Genomic DNA, 27,792 nt, shown 5'->3' with positions numbered 1-27,792 from the left:
ACAGAGGCGGAACAGTAAATGTGATGGGAAAGGAGACAGGAGGAAAACAGAACGCTATGTGGTAGCAGGTGATGTTTTAGCCCAAGGGCTCTGTACAACCTAAGTTCCTGATTTCAAAGCCCTCATCTTCCTTTTTACAGTCATCACAAGTTCCTGTTTCCTGTCTGCAGGATAAGTTCTCACCTCTGGGTTAAGTAGATGATTTACATCCCTGTGTCCAATAAATTATCAAAGTCTTCCCAATTCAGGTAAACAAGTCCATCCGATTCTCTGAGTTTTCTTTGCTAAATTAAATGCACACAGACAAGGGGTTCCAGAACATCATCATTAGAGTTTTAAGTTATCAAAAAAGTTTTTGTGTGATAGGTCCAGTAAGAACAGAAAGGGGCTGCCTTTCATATATGAATATAATATTTATCTCTGACACTAGACCATGGGTTGAGTTGCTTCTCCTACAGTAGGGTGGATTTTAGCAGATAATCTAGGATGTAGCTTGATTCTCTTGTGACTGCTGGATAGCCAGAACTAGAGGTCCAATCTGTGGTTGTAGTGATGAGATTTTTCCTCGGGAAGTAAAATAGCAAATACGGGGATGAAGCTGTGATGATGGTCTTATCAATCATTACACTTAAAACTGATCATGTCTGGACTCATGTCTAAATACCTACATAGGTAATGTGATACACTGGAAAGCACACTTGGGTTTAGGGTATGATGATTTGGTCGAAAACCCAGGACACTAAACAAGTTTTTAACCTTCCTGAAATCTTTTTTCATGTTCTGCAAAATGAAGATACTCCTACCTACTAAAGAGAATATTGCTGAGAAGACTAAATGAGAAAATGTATAAATAATGCCACAAAGTGGAGTGAAGCACAAAGTAGAAACCCAATACAGGTTAGATTAAGGTTGGAAAGAAACATGACCTCAAGTGCTATTTCCTAGGCATTTCTCAGTCTACATTACCTGGAAATACAGAATTTGTCACTTACAGCATGGATAATGTTTTAATACTCAGTGCCCTGAACTTTAGGAACTTCAGTAATGTTAAGGTTGGAGAGTATTGTGTAAGTAAGGCAGATGCATCTGCTCGGGAGAGTGGTATTACAGCCCATGTCTAAGAAATGCAAATAAGCAGAAAAAAAGGACAGTTGAGAACTGGGACCAACAAGCATGAAAGCATTTCTAATGAGTCACTAAAGCGGGCTAAGAGGCAATATGGAAGGAAGTGGTCATGTACACTTGGAGATAGGAAAGGACAATAAGTGGCTGAAGGCTTAAAATAAAGGGTTAAAACAAAAGTTGAAAACTGCAATTTCTCAGTAAATGTAAAGGCACCAGTGCACTAAGGTATTTCACACATTTCAGCACTGTCTATCCTTTTACAATTTTCCTCGTCAAAAGGTGTGGGAGGTTGTCCATGGAAATGCATTTCCAATTTTGTAATGGGAGTCAATCAGAGAATGTAATCCACGTTGGAGAAAGTCATTTCAAAGCCAACTTTGCTTAAACACATCTATTCAGTAGAGCAAGGGATACTGGCGCTGGGGAGACACACAGGCTTAAGGGAAAACAAAATCCCAATAAGTAGCCAAATGTGCTTCTATTATTTCAAGATTCCTTCAACAGAAACATTATGGGAAGATAAAAATTAGGAAAACACTGAACTGAACTAATGCAAAGTGTTAAAAAAATATTTTGCATTTATGTTTTATAACCAAGTGCTTTTCCCACATTTGTCCCAAGGCAGCAGATGAAGCGCTATATTCACCACTGCTAATACTAGCAATTGGAACACGCTCTTTGGCAAGGCAGAAATAAGATAATTGTTCAACATAGGCTGGCTTTTCAGAAATACTGGAAGCATTGCCTGTAATTATAGACATCTGTCACTGCTAGCCACTCAGTACTAACCCTGACATCAATATACAACCACAGCACTAAACTGCCTGCAGGCATAGCAATGCAGACCAGATACGCTAGGCAGGCAATCATCTGCTTCATCCAAACTATCTGTCAAGGGCTCCCAACCACAAATAGCTCTTACATTTTGTATCCTTAGGATAATATGTTGATTTATTTTAGATTCTCTAATATTTACAGCCTAGGCCATCTACTAAAATAAAGAAACAAAACTTATGGCTAATGGAGGCAGTTACTGTTCACAGTCATCATAAAAGGTCATAGCTCAACCCTCAAATGTTAAAAATTGATGGCAGCTTTAACCATGTGCTATCATACAGATGTTTCCTTTTGTAGAGGCAATTATTTTCAATAGCAATTCAAAATGGTAACTACAATCTTTCATCAGCAAGTATGTTGCCACATTGATCTAATAGAAATGCTCATATTTTAAAAGCTTTCTTGAGAAGTAAAGGTAAGTTTCAGTGATGAGTACTGAAGAATCCAGATTGTCAGTTTGGGTTTAGCTGTACATATAATACTGTATCTGGAAACATTTTTTTTTTTAACGTACACAGATGATGTAATGTCTAAAAACTAGGAAATGATATTGAAGGATAAAATACTTGGTTAATGAATGAGTCAACTGACATATAATCTTGCTGGGTGTAAAGCTTATTGAAATATACATGTACATCTACGTTCATATTTTTAAAAGCCCGAAGACACACTGTAGCTTTAAATGTCACTCTCTTTTTTTTCTTTTTAAGCAGCCAGGGAAGCAAGCTGACAATTATTAGACATTTAGACTAATTAGGAATAAACACTCACAATTATCACAATGTGTTACTGAAAACCCAGATATTTCTTGGTTTGATCACAACAGCTTACGCTGAAGAAAAACTATTAATTACTGACAGACAGTGAGCTTACAAGTGAGCTGCATCTTAAAAACCTCTTTTAAAATACAATTGCTAAATGCCTTACAGTGCTGTAATGTGAGACAGGTTCAAATCTTATTACTTCACTGAAATTAAAACCTAAGTTTTAATACTGTTCAAGTCGAACAATGATTCCACACTTTATTGCTTTTGAAATCCCTTGATGATCATAGGAAAAAATGCCCCCGAGAAAAAAGACTGTTTTCGATAAACAGAAAATACAGTTTGCACTCTTAGCCTCTTTGTCATCACAAAAAAAGGATTTAATGCCAATTCTTTAAAAAAAGGCTTTTTTCCCCCACAAAATGTGCACCTTGTGTGCCATTTGTAAAATCAGTTCACTTTTTTTTATTTATTACTGCAGCGCGGCAAGGCAATAAAGAAGCTACCGATAGCTAATAAATTACGTGCCTTTTAAAACAATTCTCTTGCTACAAAAACATGTAACTACAAAGGTTTACATTTACATGGTACATCACATGAAATGTCTGTATTTGTGTTCTATTAACCATTTTGGCAAATTGTGGACTTTTACCAAATAAGTGATAGAAAAAACATAGTGATTCACAAATGTCGACGTGATATAAAATAAAAGCCTTTATAGTAAACTACTCTTTTGCTGTTTGCACTTCTAAAAATCCTCCAAAATTTATTTTAAAATATGTTTTGATAAACTATTTTATGCATCAAAAAGGTATTCAAAGATGCTCTAGTCAAGGTTAATTTAAACTTTACTCAGTGAATACAGAGACCTACGAAAATACCCTTTTCCTGCCTAATTTATGTTCCTAGTATCAATCAGTCTTAAAAATCATAGCTCCTAGGAGTTACTTGAGGACAAGTTATAAAAGGCAAGATCACTGGATGTAAGGCAAAAATGCCCTCAATCTGTTCCTTAATATATTTTCTTAAAAAAAGATACAGAAACTTGGTTATTTTTTTAAGAAATACATCAAACAAACATGTCTTGCTAAGTAATAATCTTTCTTTTAAGAGAATATTATCTTCACGTATCCAAAAGAACTGCCGAAAAACCTTACTTTATGAAAGTAAGCTGTTTGTTTTTCTGGTTGGTTTATGTACAGATGAATTTTGAACCGTCTGTACTCTAATTTCAGGGTTAAACTGTTAAATTAATCAGGGTATTTGCTTAATGCTCTCACCCTCTAATCACATGATGAGCATGTATTTATGAGGTAGTGTATTGTCTTTTATTATTAATTTCCTCCATTTCCTGTAATAGCTATTATAGCTGTGGCTTTTTTTTGTTTGTTTTATACCTACAAAATTTCAACTTTGTTCAATTATGTATGATGAACACTGCTTCAATTTTCAAAGCACAAACAACTTTGATCCATTTCATATTTACTTCAAGATGACGGTCCACCATACAAATGAATAAAAATTCTATATTCTCTAGCATTCCATTTCTCCATTCAGATCTACTTTTTCTCCCTTTCTTTTGAAATCAGCTTGATTATGATGATTAACAATTAGGAATTCATGGAAGATACGTTTTTTGAAAAGTTCAATGAAATAATTTTATTTCATTTTCACAGACTTTTTAGAGGGGAATCATTACCACCATAAATAACTAATGTTTTATAAACCACACATCTTTACATGCAGAGAACCCAGGTATATTTCCTTATCTTCTGTTTCTTTTTAATAGTATCACTCATGTTTATTGAAATCATGACCCTTCCCCACACTGTAGCTGATTTAAAATATAAATTCTTAATTAGCAACCAAGAAAAATAGCTGACAGAACATGAACTTTCTCTATGGCCCTCTTCTCTCCCTCCTATATCTCACTGACAAAATTTTAGTTTAAATCTTTAGTTACCTGAATTATCCCTTTTGGCTGGGAAAGAGCTCATTCAATGTACTGTCTCCCTTAGATCACTAAGACTGTGCATTCAAAGCAGGAAGGGCAGGTAGCATGAACTCCATTTTTTTTTAGATGGGGTTTAGAAGACGGCTCAAGAAGGCTACACAGTGAAATGGCTTGTTCTCCAACTTCCTACTCAACAGTTTCCACTAACTGACAACACTGCTTCCTAGCTACTAGGAAAAAATATGTTTTCATGGATATTTACCATAGAAAATCCAAATTAAACTTTCTACTGGGCGCTATGTTCTTCAATGCACGGAAAACAACCTTGCCTTATATCTGGCACCTATTTGACAGAGCAGGAGTGGTGGGTGGTTCTTGGTGCCAACTGAGAGGGGTAGAGGAATTCATTTGCTTTACTAATTACCATCCCATCAGGGATGGAACATTTACACTGTCACCAATTTGTTAAACAGTCTGAAGTGTACGGATACTTAGATTTCTTGGTCTTGTTTTGCAATCTTGAATAGGAAAGTGGAAAACACAGAGCTGGACTCTTCTGGTCCGGGAATCCTTCCTGGACTTTCCCAAGATTACATTAGGTGTTCTCCTATACGTTCCCACTGTTGTTCTGCATATCAAATATGGGCCTTACCATATCAAACAATGATGCCTGTCAGCTCTGTGTTCTCCACCTGTCTATGATGGCAGGACTATCTCTCTTTATAATAATAGTCAATATTATGGCCCATTGTTTAGTACATAGTAGGCAATTACATGTATTTGTAATGTCTACATGTTTTTTCCAACACCACCAAGCAGTTCTCAGGGGACACTACTTGGATGTCTCACATCCAATTAAGGGCTCTGTCACACAAGACTGCTCCTAATTTTCAAACACCAATTGAAAGTCCAATAAAAAAGGAAGTAAGAAAGTGCAGGTTGTCACCTGTGCTTCTGACCAACTAGCTACAGGTCGAAGATCCAGGGACTTCTTCCTTGGGTTTGATTAATTTGCTAGAGTGGCTCATAGAACTCAAAGAAACACTTTATTTACTACATTACTGGTATATTATGAAAGGATGTAACTCAGGAACATCCAGATGGAAGAGATGCTTAGAGCAAGTTATGTCGGAAGGGGTGCAGATCCTTTTCTAATTTACAATCCTTAAAAACGGAACATTAGCTGGTTCCAATCCACTGTCTCCTAATAAAACACTGCTCTAATTAACAACACCTACTTCAAAAAAATGACTAGAATCAGAATAAAATTTCTGTTTTTGTCACCATGAAATCTGACCATCTCACCCTACCTAACCCATATTCAATCAACAGCGACAGATATACGATACGTATCTTACACCTAGGATATTGCCTCTGTCCTCAAGAAACTCAAACTTTGTTAAGAAAACAAGGACATAGAGCAGAACACTTAAGGAGCAAGACTGGGAATCAGTTAGTCATTTAGTGAATTTAGAGTTAGATTTAAAGGCCAAATCTTGCGCATGCCCCTTCCTACCACTGTGTTCTTAGTCAAGTTACGTTATGGCAGAACTGGGGTTAAGAACACCTTTATCACAAGATTATTTTGAGGCCTACAAGATACAATGTATGTAAACGCTTATTATTATAGTGCATCATGGCATATAATAAACAATAAACGAGTGCTAGCATTGCCATTATCATTATTATTTAACTAAGTTTTAATGAATATGATCCAGGTATTAAGAACTGTAAGAGTGCCTACTGGGATAGAACACTGAAGGATGGAGATTGCTGTGGGGTAAGCGGGGGGAATGGGGAGAAGAAAAAAGAGAACAATGTAATCCAAGATAAAGATGGTGAGAGTCAGCTTGATAGAGGGGGTCTGTGAAAACTAAAATTGGCTAGTAGGTGGAGCTAGATTCTGGAGGACCTTAGAAGCTGAGGACTGTTGGCTAGATGAAGGCAAGAGAGAGGTTTCTGAAGTGGGAAGGGCCCTATGATAAAAGTGGTGTTTCAGATTTGTCTGACTACAGTGTGTGTGATGGACCACAGCCAGAGAGGTCAAGTTTTTATTTTTCTTGAACGCTTTGTTGTCTCTGACACCATGTGTTTCCTCTTCTTGATATTTTTACCTTCATGGACACAGTATTCTTGGGCTTCTCACTTTTCAATTCTTTATTTTCCATTAGAAATGTTTATTTTCCACATCTTTGAGCTGAGAGTGCCCTTCATCCTTATATACCCAGTTCCTTGGGGGAGGTTCATCTGCTCACAAGGTATCAATTAAATATGTACCCCCCAAAACTCTAAATCCATAGTTCCAAAAGTAAGTACTGAATGTGGAAAAGAAATTCGTCTCTACCTCATCTGTATTACTAAAGAAAAGTAGTTAGGGTTGGGAATTGAAAAGAAAGGCCAAGGTGGCAAAATTGTGACAATTTTGGCCCTATTTCCTTGAACAAGAGGAAAGTCTGAGGTAGGTCAGAAAGGAGATTACTGCCTCTGTTAATTATATAAGAACACAGCATATCAGCTGAAGGCTCATTTGGTTCTTTACTGTCTCTGATTATGACTCCAGTGACTTAGCCTCCAGCGATGACCATTAACCTCAGAAGGTTAGAGATGGAGCCCAGAAATTTCTATCTTTCCTTAAGTAGTTGAGAATCTTTCATTCATGGACTTATCGACCTATTTGTATTTTCATTTTGTGGCACTCCCTGGAAAAATAAGCCCCATAAAATTTCATTATCCACCAAAGAAAGCAGAACTTCTTCTTATTTACCCTGAACTTAATGTAAGGCTAAGGGTACTCTTGAATTTAAATATTTACAAAATTTTCAAGTTCTACCAATATTGATTAAAAAAGCCAAAAACCTGATCTTTTCTCTTAAGTGTTTAACTTTCTAGGCTGAAGAGGCCTAATACTTTCATATTGTTGATTTCTACAGTGTATATGTGAGCTGCGCTCTACAAAAAGTGAAATATAAATAGAGGTTATGTCTACTGATTGTGCTTTTAAATCATTTGAATTATTGCATCTCTGGGGTCTGTTTTGTACAGACCACATTTTTGGGTAGTGATAAAGGTCAAAAAACATGTAACAACATCGCCATTCAATTCTGATTACCATCTTAAAAGGCTACTAGAGGGCTTAATGTTGACAGGCGGAAAGCTCAAGGAAAAAACAAATTAGCTGTTGTAAGTTTTTAGAAACAGGCTACAAGTGTTCCTTTTCTTTCTTTTTAAGTAAAAGCATTTTTTAAAAAACTTAAAAAAAGCAGAAGCAGAGGACCAAGTGCCAACAGTACTTCTCAATGACTAGAGATGAAGAGTACTCACCTGCAGCTAAATAAATTGTACCATCCCTGATTCCTTATGCTGAGGCCCTCTATCACATATTCTCTTTGACATGACATTTTTTTTTTTTTTTGCGGTACGTGGGCCTCTCACTCTTGTGGCCTCTCCCGTTGTGGAGCACAGGCTCCGGACGCGCAAGCTCAGCGGCCATGGCTCACAGGCCCAGCCGCTCCGCGGCACGTGGGATTCTCCCAGACCGGGGCACGAACCCGTGTCCCCTGCATCGGCAGGCGGACTCTCAACCACTGCGCCACCAGGGAAGCCCACATGACAACATTTTTGAAGAACAGTGTAGAAGAGCTAGAGAAACTAGAGCTCAAATCCCCAGTCTCAAGTGTGACCCTAAACAACTTTCTCAACTTCTTTAAGAATCAATTTCTTCATTCACAAAATGAAGGTAATAATACTTACCTTGTAAGGCTGTAGAGAGACAGGATTAGCAATAATTTGGACAAAATGCCTAGCACGGTATCTGGTGCACAATAGGTACTCTATAAATACTATTTCTAGTGAGGACATCAGTTGCATATTAGAAAACAGTTAAGCTTATAAAGAATTAGGAATTTTCATTAAAAGGTACAATGTTTTTCTTTTTTTTTAATGAGAAGGGGTAAGTAAACAATCATTTACATTCAATCATTACGTATCTTGTTGTTAATGTATCATATGACAGTCAACTATCTGTTTAGGCAATTCAAATACTGATGTCTGAGAGTAAGTAATTGGGAAGGGAGAAAAACATTTTAATTATACAACACATAACACACTGTACCTAAATTAAAAAGCAACTATGTCTTGAGAATTAAACAGGAATATCCTAAAAGCACAAGTTTTTAAAAGAGTGGTATGGATTCCTAGCTTACTGTGAAAAATTCCCAGTCACTTTTGAAGCTTTTTAAAAACTCCAAAATGGCTGACAGTAAGTAAAGAGAATATAAAAGCAGATGGTTTGGATAGTCTGAATACAAAAAAGCAGGTGCTTAGCAAAACAGAAGCATTTGCCAGTCTGCCAGCGCTGCTGGCTCCTGCTTCCACATCCTGCTTGCGTCCTCCCCACATCTGCTCACTGGTGCCCATGTGATACATTCAATTGGCTCAGAGGATGAAGAGCAACAACCTGCAAATCCAGAGACTACTGAGATCTGTTGTTTAAAAATGCAATTTCCTTTTCTTTGCAGGTTCCTCTATTTTAAACTCAGAGAGGTGGAAAAATTATCTTTCTTCAAGATAAAGACACATTCCTTAGATTTAAGAAAATTCTTTTAACAACAGCACAATAAAAGGATATTAAAACTTGGCTTATGGAACACATTAATACAGATGTATGCAATCTAACCCAAATCTTAAACCATGTTTGCAGACTATACTCTCTACTGCCCAAGTACAGTAAAAGAAGAAACTTAAATTAGCTTCTAAACAAGTTAATTAATAATAAATTAGCTTCTAAGCAATCACAGTGTCTCTTTATCACATGCAGAACCAAAATACACATTATTTTTCACAAAATATCACTTTTGTTTTGCCTTGAACAAACTAAGCTAGGAACTTCAAAGGATAATATAACTTAGAAGAAGGCTAAAAATACAGTAAGTTAAAAAAAATAAAATGAACTGTCATATGGTGAGAGGAGCCAGACAGGAAATAGAGTTCAGATTCCCTTAACGGTGTGATGTGGGGTTTTGAAAAAAACAAAACAAAACGAAAACCAAAACTATGTAATTACTTGGCACTTCAATGGACACCTGTGAAAAATATCACAACTTAGACATCAATAAAGAGGAGTAAAATATCCAGGGTATCTCCAAAAGGGGTCAGGGATGCTGGAAATGGATGTCGGTAGGTATCAAACTAGGAAAGAGCCCTTGTAGAGTGGCGAGGGAAGTTGAGGGTGATTTTATGGAATTGGTAAAGGCAGCATGTCAAGTCAGATGGCTTGCACATGCTAGTTACAGAACCCATGGTCAGGTTTACTTTGCTAACAGCCTCCTAGTTGGTCACTCTAGTTTTTATCCCACCACTGGTGGGTACTAAAGTTCCAGGGACAGAGATGATGACAATGATGATGAAGATAATATGAGCAACTATCACTTACTGAGTGCTTAATATTTGCTAGGGACTCTGCCAAGTACTTTATATGCTTTATCTCATTTAATCAATATGATAACTCAATGAAGCTGGTAGGCATTAATATCATAATTTTACCACTAAAGAAACTGAGGCTCAAAGAAGTGATGTGTCTATGGAGTCAGACAGTTTGTATGTGACAGAGGTGGGATCTGAACCCAAGTAAGAATAATGCCAAAGACCACACTCTTAACCAATTATTTTTTATATATGATCATGAAATGCTCTAAAAATATATAGTTACATCAATACCAAATAGTATTAAACTATAGAACTCTTTACAAAGCACACATGAGATCCTCAAACATGGCTTCATATTCATTTATGTTATCATAAAAGCACATTCTTTAAGTGGGTTTTTCCATATAATATTGAATTTATGACTATTGGGTAGAGTAGTTTATTACCTGATACTAACTTTTTTTACTTTTCTTTAGCTGCTCAGAAAAGATGAATGAATCATAATTTCGCTTGCTCTTCCCTATTTTTCTTAATCATTAACACAAAATAATAGCAAATATTTACTGAAATATATATGTCAGTCATTGTGTTAAAACAGGGTTCTCGACCTCAGCACTACTGATGTTTTTGTTGTGTGGGGCTGTCCTGTGCATTGTAAAATGTTGAGCCGCACCTCTGGCCTCTATTCACTAGATGCCAGTAGCACCCCTCCCCCAAATCGTGACAACCAAAAATGTCTTTAACATTGTCAAATGTCCTCTGGAAGATAAACTCACCCCTGGAAAGAACCACTGTGCTAATAAGCACTTTACATACATTTACTAATTTAACGCTTCCATCTACCATGAGGTAGGTACTTCTACAACTATTCTAGTTTTATAATGAGGAAATTGAGATGGAGGGATTAGGTGTATTTGAGGCAAAAGAACAAATAAGTGGTAGAGTTAGGGTTTAAATTTAAGCAATGTGACTCTAGAACCTGTTCCCCTACCCCAGTACACTATGCTACTTCTCTAGCAAAATAAATTAGCTTTCTCAGGCCTAAAGAATTGTAAGAATTTTTTTTCCTGGTTTAACTTACTACTATTACCTGGGAAAACGTCTAAATGGGGAACATAAAACAAGGCTCGCACAGCTCCAGTTTCCTCAGCTGGCTCTTCTTAAAGTGGCATAATTTAGAAGAAGTTCTTAACTTTGGGGCAGGGGATGAACTCCTTTATGAATCTATTAAAGATACCGACCATCTCCCAGGAAAATGTACATGTATAAAATTTTACATACTTTTTCTTTTTAGTGTTAGAGGATTTTACACGTAGAACCTGAGTTTAATCCCTGTCCCCAAACTCACTAGCTGTACGACCTGGTTGAAGTTATTTAACCATGCTGCTCCCCAGATTTCCCCTGTAAAATGAGGAAAAGCTCACTCACCCTACATGATTGTTGTGAGGCTTAAATCGATTACATGCGTGAAGCGCCTAGCAGCATACTGGCACCTAGGAGCTACACAATAAATGGCATTCCTCCTCTTGATGATTCTATTTTCTTGTTCTGCTCTCTCTGTCAAAGAAAGCCTCATCTACTTTTCAATATGCTCTAGACTTTTGGGGGCATAGTGCTCATCATCTATGTCTTCCTTTGATTATTTTATGCGCGTCATACAAATCTGGTCTTCAGCCTTATTTGTTATTACTACTTTTTCACCTCACCCTAATGCCCAAGGTAAAAGGGAAGAAAGAGAAGGAAATCTCCTTGGATGCATTTCCTTTCCAATGTTAGAGGTAGAATCTCATGAGATTGTTGCAAGGAATAAGGGAAATCTTTGTGAAATGTTTGGCATTGCATATTATAGGTGACTGATAAATGTTTATTCTTCCTCATGGGGCTATTAGACACAATATGGGGGCTTCTCTGAAATGTCCTTTGAGTACTTAAAAATCCACCTTAGTAATTAAAGTAATGCTTTCCCCTACTTTTTTTGTGTTAGTTTTTTAAGGAAAGGTAAGGCATTATGCAGCCTAGAAACACTATTTCTAGGGAATGAAGTATAGAGCCCACCATGCGGCTTTCAGAAGAATAAATATGACATGTACTCGGAGCCCATCCCATTTACAATTGCATTACTGTCATGGGCAACTTCTGGTGTGAGACTTCCTAAAGTTGTATAATTGGTTCTTTTATGTTATTTTATCCAATCTTTCTCCATCACTCTGATAAAAAAGGCCATTTCTTTATTTTTGGTAGTATCAAAACATATAGAAATCCCCAAAAGGGCTGCTGAAAAAGTTTGGAGGGCCAGGGAACAGAGGAATCCTGGACAGAAATAAGGGCAAGTCAACTCCTGAGGCTTTCAGGATATGAGTTTGTCCCTAGGAATTTATACCAAAGAAAAGTTTCAGCTCCTCTTCTGCTTTTCATTAGAGAGAGACAAAGGACTCTGGCTTAGGACAAAGTAAAAAGAAATACAGATTTTATTTTAAAGCACAGATGGCCTAAGAGAGGATTATAGGCTTGGAGACAGAGGATGGTAAGATGCTAGCTTACCCAGCCCAAGATGCTGGCTGAATCCAGAATATAATGCCAGGAAAAATGACCCCCAAAGGAAACCTGTTTGAGGCTTCTGATGAGAAAGAAAGCCTCAGGTTTCTTAACAGCCATTGCTAAGGTTACTAAGAATTCTGGCTTGACTTTTCTTCACATGCTATAGAAGCCCTGGCATTTAATGTCCAGTCTTCACAGTATATGCTAAAGCACCTCTTGATAAAACAACAGCCCTTCTGATTCAATATCATGCAAGCATCACGCAAATCATTTAATAGTGTATTTAATCACAGAAAAAGTCAAGTGAAACATGAAATGTTCTCCCAACGGGCCACTTCTCCATCTAAGCCTGGAGCCAAAATCCATCACAGGTGAGAATACTCAAGAGAAGTAATAATATAAAAATCATGTGTCCTTCCCATTCTCAGTTTCTATGAACCAACGCAGAGCACTCCATGGTCTGTGACATCCAAAAAAGATGATGACAAAGGAAACTACAAATTATCCTCACAGTAAGTGATAACGTCATTTCAAAGTGAAGCAAAACACAGAAAGGGATTTCACAGAGAGTCAAACACTCAGAAAAGGTCCTCCAAATCTGATCTATGCTGTGTTGTGGCAGGCAGATACTCTAAAGGACAAAACGCCGTTAACAAAACATATAATGAACTCTTATGGCCGTTGGGGGAGAGGCTGAGGGCACCATCTGCAGGTACCAGTAAGTGAAAGAGGCTGAGATGGCTAAAAGGCAACACACAGTTGTATCTTTTTCCCTCTAGGATTAAGAAACAGCCCCCAGAATAACTTTTTTGCAATACATGATCAATCACTCCTCTTACCTAATTAAAAGTCTTCAAAGGCACACTTCCCTACAGGATAAAACCTTCTTTCCTTAACTTGCTGTGGAGCACTCTTCCTAACATGGCCCTTCGCAACTATGGTAATAACCTTTCCCCTAACTTCGATTATTTAGTGTGGAATTTTACCCCACCAAGCCCCGTGACACGGGCTGATCATGTCGTGCTTTCATACCTCCATGGCTTTGTATACACTGTTGCCTCGGTCGGGAACAGTCATCCTTCCCTTTTCAACCTGGCAAAATCATCTCCATCTTTAAGAGCCAGTTCAAATGTAATTTCTCATGGGATGCTTCTCTTGACTTCTTTCACATGGCACTTCATAAACTTCCTTTGTTACACTGTGTTGTCAATTATTTGTTTGTCCATCTCTTTCTTCCACTAGTCTGTGAGCTCTAAGCATAGTGACTGGAACATAGCAGATATTCAATAAATGTTTACTGAAGGAATGAATAAACTAGTCCAGCAAGGGACATTACCTTGGAAAGGTAATTTGCTTCTCCGGGCCTTAAACTGCTGTTTGTAAAATTAGGAAATGGCATAAAAATGTTTTAAAGATATGAAACCATTTCCTCAAATAAGAGCTTACCTGGAAGACTAACACAAGAGACAGATTAAAGCAGAGTGCTATTTCATGGAAGGGGAATGTGACTTGCCAAGCTCCTCTTTCCATTGCTGGAAACTTTGCACAAAGCAAGATGGAAAACTTGTGGACTACACATCTTATGTTTTCTTCCAGTTTTAATATTCTATGATTCTATGATGTTATTCAGTTTTTCAAAGCAGCACATACAAAGATTATTAAGTAGAAAAATTCCATTGTTCTACTGTCCTTTAGGAACAAAAAACTCAATTTGGAACCGTATTTTCCCATAGTGAATTATCTGGACTCACTGACTGTGCTACAAAACTCAGTGATTATGGAGCCATTTACCCTACTAGCTTACTAGATAAAATCAGGTTGTTTGCGACGATCATTCAGTTTAAACACAAAATGTTGCAATTGATCAAATAAATTTAAAAAATAAACTGTTTAATAGTCTTTTAAGAAACCAGGGCTTTATTATTCACGCCTGGAAAGAAAAGGTAAACATCTATAAAAATTTGTCATGTGCCTTTGTAGTTAAGAGCTCTAGGTCTGAAACACTGTTGTATGATTCATTAGCTATCAGTGACGGTCATTTATTGAGCCTTAATTTCCTCATCTCTAAAACTGGTATAATACTTGCTTCACATAGTTGTTAGAAGGACCAAAGTAAATAAAGTATCTAGCATACTGACTGGCACATGGCAGGCCTCTAAAAACAGTCTACATTTCATTCCCTAATGAATACTAATAAACTAAAGAAGGTAAGCTTTTCTAGAGTTCTAAGAAACAAAGTCACTCATTTGGTCACAGGTAACACTCGGTACCACCCATCTTACCACTGGCAATTTATTAATATGGAAAGACTATGACTGAATCTACCCAAAATTTGCATTATAACTGAAAAAGCAAATTCAAAGTAATTCCACATTCATGATGGGCATAAAACATTATCCTTTCTATAAAGGGCAGGTAAAACATTTGGTTCAGACTCCACCAACAGCGATCATGGTCTGGATTCCAAGCTCACCACACAACAAAAGTATACATTTACTAGACATTCACTTAGTGACATAGTGCTGTATAGCTGGCCTCTAACAATATTTTTTCCTCAATTACAGTCTGAACAATTGAAACTACTTTTTAACAGAAAATTATATGAAAAAAGAGATCAGTCTCGCTTTCAAGAATCACCTATTACCTTAAAAGAGAGTCTCTACAAACATTCTAATGGAGATACAGAGCACAGAAACCAAAACGAGCAGCTCTATTATCATTAAAAACCAGAAGCAAACTAATGGCCATATCATGGAGGAATTTAACACCTCTATTTCCAATATCAATATATAAGGAAGAATCTGCACTAATGATGACCTTGTATATTTGAAACAATTTACAACCTTTTGATATTTCACCAATAAATTTGAATTTTTTAGTCTTGATTTTATTCCAAAGCAATATATATTATACATTTTTACACAATATATACTAAATAGAAAAGAAACTAAAGAGTTAGCAATAAATGGAAGTATATAAAATGCAGGATGAATATGCCAACTATTTATGACGCAGGTATTATTCAGCATTAGGTCTTCATTCATAATTTTTAAAATGAATTCTTGAATTAAGCGCACAACCTTTAAAAAATTGGGTGACTGGATTCAGGGTTGGCAGTAGCAAAAGTTAAAATAGATATTCCTGCAAATTAGTCCTACAAAATAATTATTTTGATTTTAGTCTTCTCTAAATTAATTTAACCAATTCTCCAGTTTAGGCTTTTTGTTAGATCAAAGTATATATCTTTGCACTTTTTGGCTTCATCCTTGATAAACCACCTTTAAACACAGCCTTCCTTAGTGGAACTCCTATGTCTGAATATTTCTTTTCACTGGGAAGGGATCTTGTCTTGGGCTTCATTTAGGGAACCATCAATAAAAGGGCCTCTCTGATACATTCATTTTCAGTAAGTGGGTGCTCCAGTAGAGGAAACAGGAGGGAAAGCAAAGAAACACTTTTGGGGAACTTTGCCAATATTTCTTAAATGAATGATAGGAGGAAGAATCAGGTGGAGATGAGCAAGGACAGCCTGTCATGGGAAGAGAATGGCATGAGAGCTGTCCTAATACAATCAAGTAGCCAACAATAATTTCTGCTTTTCATTCATTCATTCAATTTTATGAAACGAGACTGGGAGAGAAGGCAGGGGGAAGACACAGGTTGTGAGGAATATTCTGGACTTGGAATTGGTTTTCATATCTTCATGATACATGAATGCAACTTCCACAGTAAGGTAAGGGCATAATGAAGAGGTTCTTGGGTACAGAGCAAATGCCTGCCTCAAAATATTCAGGAATTTTTTTTAATTGGGTATAATTTACATACTATAAAATATACCCTTTTCAAAAACATACAGTTTTATGAGTTTTGACAAATGCAATAGTTGTGTAACTGCCACCACAATCAAGATATATATATATATATATCAGTATATCTATATCAATCACTTCCATCACTCCAAAAAATTCCTCTGGGCCTCACTGTAGTCAACCAAACTCTAGTACCTCTACTTAGGGGTCCTTGAGTCCAACAGGACTTGTATCAAACAGACAAACAGAAGACTGACCATCGAAAGGTATTTGGATTAGGGTTTCTTAAACTAGGACATAATATGACATCTGTTGTTTATAGCCCAAACTCTGCTCACAGAAGAAATGACTAATCTAATGTTGGGCACATGTATTCAGCTACAGTTCCAGTTCCACCACTTAGCACAGTATATATAGCTTATTCTTTTATTCATTTAATAAATGTTCAACTGAATTTTATACATGTGAGCTTGATGAATATTCCAGCATGTGTCAGGCACTGTGCTAGATGCTGGCATGAACAAAATCAAACACATCCCCATCCTCACTGAGGTTATAGTTCTAGTGAAAGAGTCAGATAGTAATCAGATAATCACACATATAAACATTATTACAAACGGTGAGAGCTGCTATAATGGAAATGTCAAATGTTCTGACAGTATACAAAAAGGTAACCACCTGGTCTGGGAGATGAGGGAGGACTTCGATGATGAAGAGATAGTTAAGCTGAGAGCTGAGGGATGAGTAGGCATTAACTGGGTGAAAATGAGGTTGGGAGAAACAGAAAAGGGTATTTCAGACAAGAGAAGTGACATGTGCAAAGGCCTGGAGTTATATGAGTATGGTACTTCTGAGGGTCTTAAAGAAGGCCATTGGGCTGGCTAGGAAAGTAGGGATTACATGAAGTTAAAAAGGTAGGTTGGGGCTAGATTAATAAGGGCATGTAGCATTGTGAAGTTGGTTTTTATCCCCCAAACAATGTAAAGCTATTTAAATAGGTGGAAAGATAGAATCAGATTAATTTTTTGGAAAAGACTACTCTGGGTACAATGTATAAAATAGGCTGAAAGCATGGGGTGGGAGAACAAGAATAGAGTGAGGATTCAAGTTAGGAGGGTAATGTAAGTGCCCAAGTAAACAGATAGATAGTAACTTGGACTAGGGCTGTAGAGGAGATAGAAATGGACAGACTGGTGAGAGATTTACGACGTAAAACAGTATCAGAATTTGGTGAGAATGAGCGAGAAAGAAATGAAATAAAAATAATTCCTAAGTTTCTGACTTATGACAGAATGGTGCCATTCACCAAAAGGAGTAACAGTGGAAGAAATCAGGTTTATGTCAATAAATATTATTGGATGTCTACTATGGACCAGGCACTGAGGCTCCCAATTCGAGATAAGTATATAGATGAGTCTCATACAATGGGATAAAAACCACGACACGGGTAAGCAGAGAGAGAAAGGATGCCCAAGTCAACAGTGGGGGAGTCAACAGTGGGAGTCAAGAGATGACTGGAGACTTTCTGGAGTTAGTAACAACACAAAATTCTTTTAATAAAAATTTTAACTTTCATGCTTTAGAGCCCCAATACTGCAGTGTTTTATATATCTGAGTTTCAAGACTTCTTTATATATTTTAGATATAAATCATTAGTCAGAAATGTAATTTGCAAATATTTTTCCCCAATCTGTTACTGGCCTTTTATTTCATTTTGAGTTGACTTTTGTTTAAGGTGTGAGATACGGAGAGAGAGAAACTGACATTTGACCCAGAACCATTTGTTGAAAAAGACAAAAATTCTTTCTCCAGTAATTTTCCTTTGCATCTTTGTAAGAATCAGTGATATATATGATGTATATTTGTGTGGGTCTATTTCTGATTTTCCATTATGTTCCATTGATCTACAGGTCTACATTTTTGCCAGTACCACACTCTCCTGATTATTGTAGCTTTTGGTAAGTCTTGAAATTGGGTGTGTGCATCCTCCAATTGTTCTTCTCCCAAATTGTTTTGACTATTCCTTTTCCTGCGCATTCCTAGATAAATTTTAGAATCACTTTGTTGATATCTAGAACAAATCCTGCTAGGATTCTGATTGGAAATGTAATAATCTATAGATTAACCTGGGAGAGAATTAACATCTTAACAATACTGAATCTTCTGATCATGAATCCTGTGCATATCTCTCTTTATTTAGGTCTTTGATTTCTTTTATCAGTGCTTTATAGTTTTAGCATACAGATCCTGCATATATTTTGCTAGTTTTACACAAAGTATTTCATTTTGGGAGGCATTATTTTATATAGCACTTAAAAAAAATCTTATTTAAATTGTTCATTGCTAGTATATATACTAACCTTGCATCCTGCAACCTTGTTAAACTCATTTTTTAGTTTCAGGATTTTTTTTTCATAGCTTTCTGGCCATTTTCTCTATAACCATGTCATCTGGGAATAGGGGCAGTTATATTTCTTCCTTTCCAACATGAGCATTTAAAATTTCTCTGTTTCACTGAATTGGACAGGACTTCTGGTATGATGTTGATTAGGAGTGGTGAGAAGGATATCTTTGCTTGTTACTGATCTTAGAGGGAAAGCATTCAGTCTTTCAGTATTAAGTATGATGTTGGTTTTCACTGGCTGCCTTGATCAGAATAAGGAAGGTCCCTTCTATTCCTGGATGACTGCATTTTCACTAAGAATGGGTGTTAAAAACTTTTTCTGCATCTGCTGAGATGATCATATGGTCTTTCTTCTTTGGCTTAAGAAGGTGAATTACTTTGACTGATTTTTAAATGTTGAACTGACCATGAACTCCTGGGATGATTCCATTTAGTTGTGTTGTTATTAACCTTTTAATACACTGTTGTATTGGTTTACAAATGTTTTGTTGAGAATTTTTGAGTCTGTGATCATGACGGATATTGATCGTTGGTTTTCTTTTTTTGTAGTATCTTTGTCTGGTTTTGGAATTGGGCCTTATAAAATAAGTTGGGAAGTATTCCTTTCTCTTCTATTTTCTGGAAGAGATTGTGTAAAATTAGGATTATTGTTTTCCTTACATGTTGGGTAGAATTCTCCAGTAAAATAATCTGGGTCTGGAGTTTTCTTTATTGAAAGGTTTTAAACTATAAATTTAGTTTCTTTAATAGATATAAAACTATTCTGTTATCTATTTCTTCTTGAATAAATTTTGGTAGCTTATGTCTTTCACAGAAATGGCTCATTTAAAATAAGTTGTCAAACTGTTTTACTTTATTACCCTTTAAATGTCTTTGGAATCTGTATTGATACCCATACTTTCTTTCGTTCATTTTCTTTTTCTTTTTTCTTTTGGCCATGCTGCGTGGCTTGTGGGATCTTAGTTCCCCGACTAGGGATTGAACCCGGGCCACAGCAGTGAAAGCACCAAGTCCTAATCACTGGACCACCAGGGAGTTCCTTCGTGCTTTCATTCTTGATACTAGTTTGTCTTATTTTCCCCCTTGGACAGTTTAGAATGATATTTATTAGTTTTGTCTTTTCAACTAGATTTTGGTGTCAATGATTTTCTCCATTGTTTTTGTTTTCAATTTAATTGATTCATGCTCTTACCTTTATTATTTTCTCCCTTCTCCTTGCTTTGAATTTAATTTACTCATTTTCTAAATCAGAGGTATGCAACCTATGGTCTAAGTACCAAACCTGGCCTGTGACCTTTTTTTTTTAATAGCCTTCAAACTAAGAATGGTTTTCTCATTTTTAAAAAGTTGTAAAAACAAAACAAGAACGAAAAAAAAGAAAAATATGTGTCAGAGACCATATATGGCCTTCAAAGCCTAAAATATTTACCATCTGGATTTTTGTTTTATTTATTTATTTATTTTTGCAGTACGCGGGCCTCTCACTGTTGTGACCTCTCCCGCTGTGGAGCACACGCTCCGGACGCGCAGGCTCAGCAGCCATGGCTCACGGGCCCAGCCGCTCCATGGCATGTGGGATCCTCCCGGACCGGGGCATGAACCCGTGTCCCCTGCATCGGCAGGCGGACTCTCAACCACTGTGCCACCAGGGAAGTCCTACTATCTGGTTTTTGACAGAAAAAGTGCTAACCCCTGTTCTAGATTACTGATTTGAATCCTTTCTTCCTTTTCTAATATGATCATTTCATGCTATAAATTTCACTCTAAGTACTTCTTTAGCAGTATCCCACAAATTACAGTATTTTAGAATATATTTTCATTTTCATTCCATCCAAAATATTTTTTACATTGAGAGTTCCTCTTTGATCCATGGACTACTTAGAAATAGTTGTTTTATTTCTAAACATTTGGTAATTTTCCAGATAGCCTTCTGTTATTAACTTCAAGTTTAATTTTTTTTCTGGTCTGAAAACATACTTTACAGGATTCCTATTCCTTTCAATGTGTTAACATTTGCTTTACGGCCCAAAATACAATCTATCTTGGTGAATATATCATGTGCATGTGAGAGAATGTATATTCTTCTGTTGTTAGATGAAGTGTTCTATCAAAGTCAATTAGGTCAACTTGGCTGACAGTATTATTCATGAAAAAAATTAAAAGAACAACTATTCAAAAGCTATGGCTTGTTCTTTTTTTTTTTTTTTTTTTGCAGTACATGGGCCTCTCACTGTTGTGGCCTCTCCCGTTGCAGAGCACAGGCTCCAGACATGCAGGCTCAGCGGCCATGGCTCATGGGCCTAGCCGCTCCACGACATGTGGGATCTTCCCGGACCGGGGCACGAACCCGTGTCCCCTGCATTGGCAGGCGGACTCTCAACCACTGCGCCACCAGGGAAGCCCTGGCTTGTTCTTTTAATTCGTTGTTGTTGGGTAATCTCTCATGACCAATCTTCAAGTTCACTGATTCTTTCCTCAATTGTGTCAAGTGTGCTGATAGGCCTTTGAAGGCACTTTTCATCTCTGTTAAAGAGTTTTCCATTTTTAGCATTTATACTTAATTCTTCCTTAAAATTTTCAATTCTGCTGAAATTACCCATCTGATCTTGCATGTTGTCCACCTTTATCAGTAGAATCTTTAACATATTAATCATAGTTACCTTAGACTCCTTGTTATAGAGTTTTAATGTCTGCATCATAGCTGAGTCTCGCTTTGTTCTTTGCTTTGTCTCTTGGCTGTAGGCTGCTTCTTTTTTCTCCTTTCTTGTAACTTTTTGTTGAAAGTCAGACTTTTTGTGGGTTTTTTTTGCTTCTGGAAATGCGTGTGTCTTTCTGCTAGGCCTTTTGTGTGGAGCTTTAATAGTTAGAATCTGGGTTAAGTCTGAGTTTTTTGTTGTATAATTACCCACAGTATATCACAGGCTTCAAATTACTCTAGTGATACCTTTTATTTAGAGTGGGAGCCGGCTCTCGAAGAGGGATTTTCTCAGTGTCTGCTCCACTCCTAGTATTAGGTTTCTCCTTTGTGCTGTGCCTCAGGTATTATCTGTCTTAATGTTCTTGTAACTCTCCTAGCAATATTCCATTACTACCTGTTAACTGACACTTGTTAGTCTGCTGATAGGGAATGGGTGAGAGTGTTCTGTGTTGTTTTGATTAGGTGTTAGTCTTGGGCAGGCACTGTGTCTCTGGGTCATGGGGATATGACCTTCACAGTGCTCCTGCCTCTCCTGCAGCTGTGGTTCTGGGCCCAGCACATATTCCTGTCCCTGCTCCCTGACTGGGCAGAGTTGTCCCCCCCTCACCAAAAGTTTTCACTGGTTGCCTTTCTTACTTTGTAAATTAATACCTTTTTTTTGGTAGGGGAGATGGGGGAGAAGGGTTCAGGTTAAGTTTTGTGCCCCTCCTACTGTTATTCCCCTCATCTAGGGCTGCACTTTGAAGGATGCTTTCTCCAGACTCTTGCCAATATCTTTTTGGGGTAGGAGGGATTGTCTGCTGGGGTGTGTGAAGAGAGAACCTGCAAAAGGGTACAAAGTCTACATATATCTAAGGCTGTTGGGGGCTCTACTTTCTCTTGCCAGTCCATACTGGGCCTTCACCTATTTTTTTTTAATTTAATTTTTTTTTTTTTTTTTTTTTGTGGTACGCGGGCCTCTCACTGTTGTGGCCTCTCCCGTTGTGGAGCACAGGCTCTGGATGTGCAGGCTCAGCGGCCACGGGTCACGGGCCTAGCCGCTCTGCGGCATGTGGGAAGAGCATGTGGGATCTTCCCGGACCGGGGCACGAACCCGTGTCCCCTGCATCGGCAGGCGGACTCTCAACCACTGTGCCACCAGGGAAGCCCTAATTTAATTTTTTAAAATTAATTTTTATTGGAGTATAGTTGATTTACAACATTGTGTTGCTTTCTGCTGTACAGCAAAGTGAATCAGTTATACATATATCCACTCTTTTTAAGATTCTTTTCCCATATAGGTCCTTACAGAGTACTGAGCAGAGTTTCCTGTGCTATACAGTAGGTCCTTATCAGTTAACTATTTTATGTATAATAGTGTGTACCTCCATCAATTCTTTGAACTATTCTATCCCAATCATCCTTAATGGTGTCCGTTGTATGTGCCTCAGGTAAGAGTACTTGTGTTCTTTCTCTCCTAGTAGGCACCTATCTCTTCTTAGATTTTAGGTTGCTTGGTTGCTCTGCAACCTCAGCTCTCTGACAGGTTCAAGAAAAGTCATAAACTTGCAGTTTGTCCATCTTTTTTGTTGTTGTCAGGGTGGGAGTGATGCATCTTTCTGCTTTCTATAGTCCCAAACAGAAACTAAAAGCCTATTGATTTTACTCCTAGAATTTGAGTCAAAATGGCCTCACAGGCAATCTGATTCATTAATTTATTTTACAAATCAGAATACTGAAACTCTAAAAGAAAAGAAATGACTTCTTCAGATATTTAGTGACAGGGTCAGGGCAGCTTTACTTATTTACACACTAACTCATTATATATAGTGTTTGGAGTGATATATAGGAAAACCAGACATTAAAAAAGTAAAAGAGGAATTAGAATGAAACATGAGGACTTGGTATAATATAAAGTTGTATTAGAGTGTAGATGGGGGGGGTGAGGGAGGAGAATTATCAAAATTCATAAAAGCAGATTATAAGGTTTCACACAATGGTATAATTGAGCCATAAGTTGGGGCCAAATTTCCAGATGTCCAAAGTGAAAAAGTAAATATTATTTTATAGTCTTTGTTATCCATTATAGGAATATATATGCATTTCCTAAGCACAGAGTCATATCTTAGTGCTAAATTTTAAAAGAAACTTCTCTCATGTGGTTTCATATAGGGACCACTGAGAAATATGATTGTTAGTCTCAACAGCACCCCTAAAGCAACTACAATTATCAGGTTTTATACAAATGCTGAAGTTACACCTTAGCTAGAAGTGTTCAGTCTTCAAATCTAACCCTATTTTTACTCTGCTATGCAGTTCATTCTATAGCAATTTGCTAGCATAGAGTGCTGTTATACAAACTATTAATGATCACTGATGACTCAGTTAACACCAAAATAGGTATGTCCTAGGTTACAAAATTCTTTCAAATTAGAAGGGTCCTCATTACCTTGTCCCATTCTCATTTTAGATATAAATTAGATCATGATAAATACTTTCTTATGAAAAATATAAGTATAGGCAAGTTAAATGCCTACTCAGTTTAAAAAGAAGGTTTAAAAAACCCAGCTAAGGGCTTCCCTGGTGGCACAGTGGTTGAGGGCCCGCCTGCCCATGCAGGGGACACGGGTTCGTGCCCTGGTCCGGGAAGATCCCACGTGCTGCGGAGCGGCTGGGCCCGTGAGCTATGGCCGCTGAGCCTGCGGGTCCGGAGCCTGTGCTCCGCAACGGGAGAGGCCACAACAGTGAGAGGCCCGCGTACCGAAGAAAAAACAAAAAAAAAAACAAAAAAAACCAACCCAGCTAAGCTGACAAGATATTTTCTCTTTAGGATACTATTGATGCTAAAAAGGGAACTTTATAAATATTTTAAAATAATTCCTAGGAATCAGAAACCAAAGAAAAGAAAAACAAAAGCCATAAGTCCACCTGCACTGCCAAGAATTTATTGGAGTGAAAAAGGGTCAAAATCTAGAAAGACTGGGAGAAACCATGAGGAAAAAGAAAATGAAGAGTCACGTCAGGAATAAGATTTCCTACAACTGCTCAAACTATATAACTTCACAGCCCCAAGTTTCAAGCCTACAATACATTTCTATTTTATATACATCAAATGCAAAATTAATAATTTCTCAATTTCTAATTAGTCACTGAAGGTAGAGGGAGTAGAAACGACCTAGGGTAGGAAGTAATACATATCTACATACACCAAAACATTTAAAGAGACTCTAGTTGAATGTGACTATAACTAGAAATAAAAAAACTCTTCTAAAATGATGCTCTGAGTCTCACTTTAAGAAGAGTCCTGACAGCCTCTGAACAAACACAAGATTGGTTTTGGATACTGTTCAAAATGCATATGCTACAAGTCCTGGGAAGACCACCTCTTTATAATACAATCTTACCTAAAATGGATCCTACATTATGGACCCAGGGGACAGAATTAAAGAGAGACTCCAGCTCTCTCTCTGTCTCTCTAAAAAAAAGAAAAAGAAAAGAAAAGGGTGTGGGGATTTGGGTAAAATGAAAATTTTATATAAATATGTAGGTATGTTATATATACCTATGTTATATACAGATATCTATTACAAATATGAACACTCAGTTAATATTCTTGGCCATCTTGACAAGGGGAAAACAATTTCACTACTCATTTGGCGTCAGCTAACTCATGTTTGAAAAAAGTAAACATTTATTAATAATCCTCACATAAGAAAATATTTATACAAATTAAAGGGAAAGAATGTTATTTTGGATCCATAATCCGATAGCCTTCCAGTTGGAATGCTAGTTGATCTTAATGAGAGAAATTATTTGATTCAAGAGTCAACTAAATAGAAACTAAAATGAACATAAATGCACAAGAACAAAATTAACTGTACACGGCAAATGCCTGCCTCATAGCACCTGTCCTCACATGTAGAAAAGAACATCAGCCTTTGACTGATTATTTCTTTTTGACATGATTTATCACCCAGTATTCTTTAAACTTGATAAAGCAAATTAATCTTTGATTGCAGGCGGCACTGGAGGTTGCCATTAGTCATGTAGTTTGGTGAGGTTCCTTGTGTTTCATTTACCAGGCACACAGAAAGAGAGCCCAGAAGCAATTGCCTCAGCTTTGACTTCTTTCCCTATCCACCCAGGAGAAATGATCAAAGAATTCAATACACCATATTTTAAATTACTTCTACAGAACTGACCAACAAGGGGAAAAAGGGAATTTTCTCTTTACCCTATTTTTATAATTATTTTTTAACCAAGGAGAAAGGGACAGTTACAACTTGTGATTTCAACATTAACAACTCAAATAGACTTTTTCTTTGTTTGTTGTGGGGACAAGGGGTGGGGGTGGGGACTGATTAAGAATTATAATTTTAAAAACCAGAATATTAAAGAAAGGGCATTTAGGAATCCACTGTCAGGAATACAGAAAGAGCAAACAGATATTTAATTTATATTAGTGAACTGAATATATACAAGTCAATGAAAAGATTCTTACATCAAAACTATCATTCCCATCCTTTACTGAAAAAGAAATACCTTCTAAAGTAATTAACAATCCTTCCTAAATATTATTCAAATTGTGCTTTTTTAAAAAGAATCAGTATACAGTGATAGGAAACCTATTATGACATTTAAAGCTTATTCTTTTGGGGCTTATTATTTTATAACTTAACATTCAAAGAGCATTTCATTGGCCTAATACTTACCATTATTCATCCTAATATCTCAGTGTGCAGAAGAAAGAGAGATTTATCCGATGAAATAACTACTAGGGAACATTGTCTGAGTTAGAAAGAACTTTGGACTTTCTGCTTTTGGTCCTTTACTTAACTGACAATGCCTATCAGAGACATTTTCCACAATTTCAAAAACACAGATTCTTCTATTATACTAACATTAACAAATTATTTAGCCTTAAGTATAGAATTAAAAATGTAATCCCTAAAAGGTGACCATCTCTATGAGGCTAAATATTAAATCTTCTAAAAATGAGGGAAAACCAATTTGAATAGACTGCTAGAGAACTTAATGCCCAATATTTATGATAGTCTCAATTTCCAATTAGTCTGCATGGAAGCCATTTCTATACCTAAAGGGGAGGAAAGTTTCTCTGTTTAGCCTAAACCCACCTTTTAAAAATCATTTCTTCTTTTAGAAAGGAATCCAAAGAATACATGAATAATCATTAAAAATATCAAATTCCATTTAAGAATTATGCAATGTCTTTATTTTCAAAAAATAATATTCTATTAAAACTAAAGCACTGAAGTAGGCCTAACACCAATGTTTCAGAGATTTAATTTTAGGTGATACCATTTGTTCACACGAAATTCCGCAAATGATCTAAGTGTGTAGGCATTATGTGTATGGATGCCGAAAAGACCTCTTTCTTAAGTGAATTATAAGAGTGTTGTTAAAGCACTACAGTGCCTGGGAACATGCTGAAAGCTCAAGGACAACAATGCTCGTTTTTTAAAAAGAGAACTGTTAATGTTCTTATTCCAATGTATGATAAATCACAGTCTAACCAGATTCCGGTCATACACTTAAGCACAAACTGTTAAATACCACAACTAGGTTCCTGTCAATTTTCCTACCGTCCATATATGAACTGAAGATTAAGGGTAGCCTATGCACACAAATATTCACAGATTAAGTGAGTCTATGATCTTTTAAAGCATTTATGAAAACAGTGTCACAAAAATCTAATTTCCTAAAAACAATACTGTTTTCTCTTAGTACATCTGAAACTTTGTTGGAACTGTCATTTTGTAAATAAATTGTAAAGAGTTAGGAATACATTTTTGCAAATAATTACATTAAAATGCATGAATTTGGCATATACTGTCTCAATTACAAACAAAATATCAGTTGGTTTGGCATTGTTTACAAAAACTTTAAAAAGTTAGTAGGATTAATTAACTATAATATTCATAATATTTCAGAGTTATGAAAACTGTATAGCTCCTTACAGCAAATACTGTCAGATACAAATAAATAATATGTAACTGTGTATTATCTTTCAAAAAATATATATGTAACTCCACATTTTAGCTTAATTTATTGAAAGGCAAAAACTTATTAATCCCATGAGTTCAAATACACTACATTAAAACAAATTTTAGTTTTGCCCCTGCATATAACTCAAAGAAAGGAAAAGTTAGAGACAACTTGCTCTGTAACAAAGATTTAAGCCTGCTTTCTTTCTCTCTCTCTCTTTTTTGTTTTTTTGGAATAAAGAAAGACATTTCAGG

At 36.6% G+C, this 27,792-nt stretch overlaps 1 protein-coding gene across 1 annotated transcript in view; it reads right to left on the bottom strand.

Annotated features, from left to right (window-relative positions):
* Positions 1 to 27,792, bottom strand: part of RANBP17 (RAN binding protein 17) — a 316,096-nt gene that overhangs the window by 106,431 nt on the left and 181,873 nt on the right. The window lies entirely within an intron of this gene.

Source organism: Grampus griseus, assembly GCF_964374135.1.
Source record: "Grampus griseus genome assembly, chromosome: 3".
Taxonomy (NCBI): Eukaryota; Metazoa; Chordata; class Mammalia; order Artiodactyla; family Delphinidae; genus Grampus; species Grampus griseus.
Note: the sequence above shows the minus strand (reverse complement) of the source record. Positions and strands in the feature narration are given on the sequence as shown.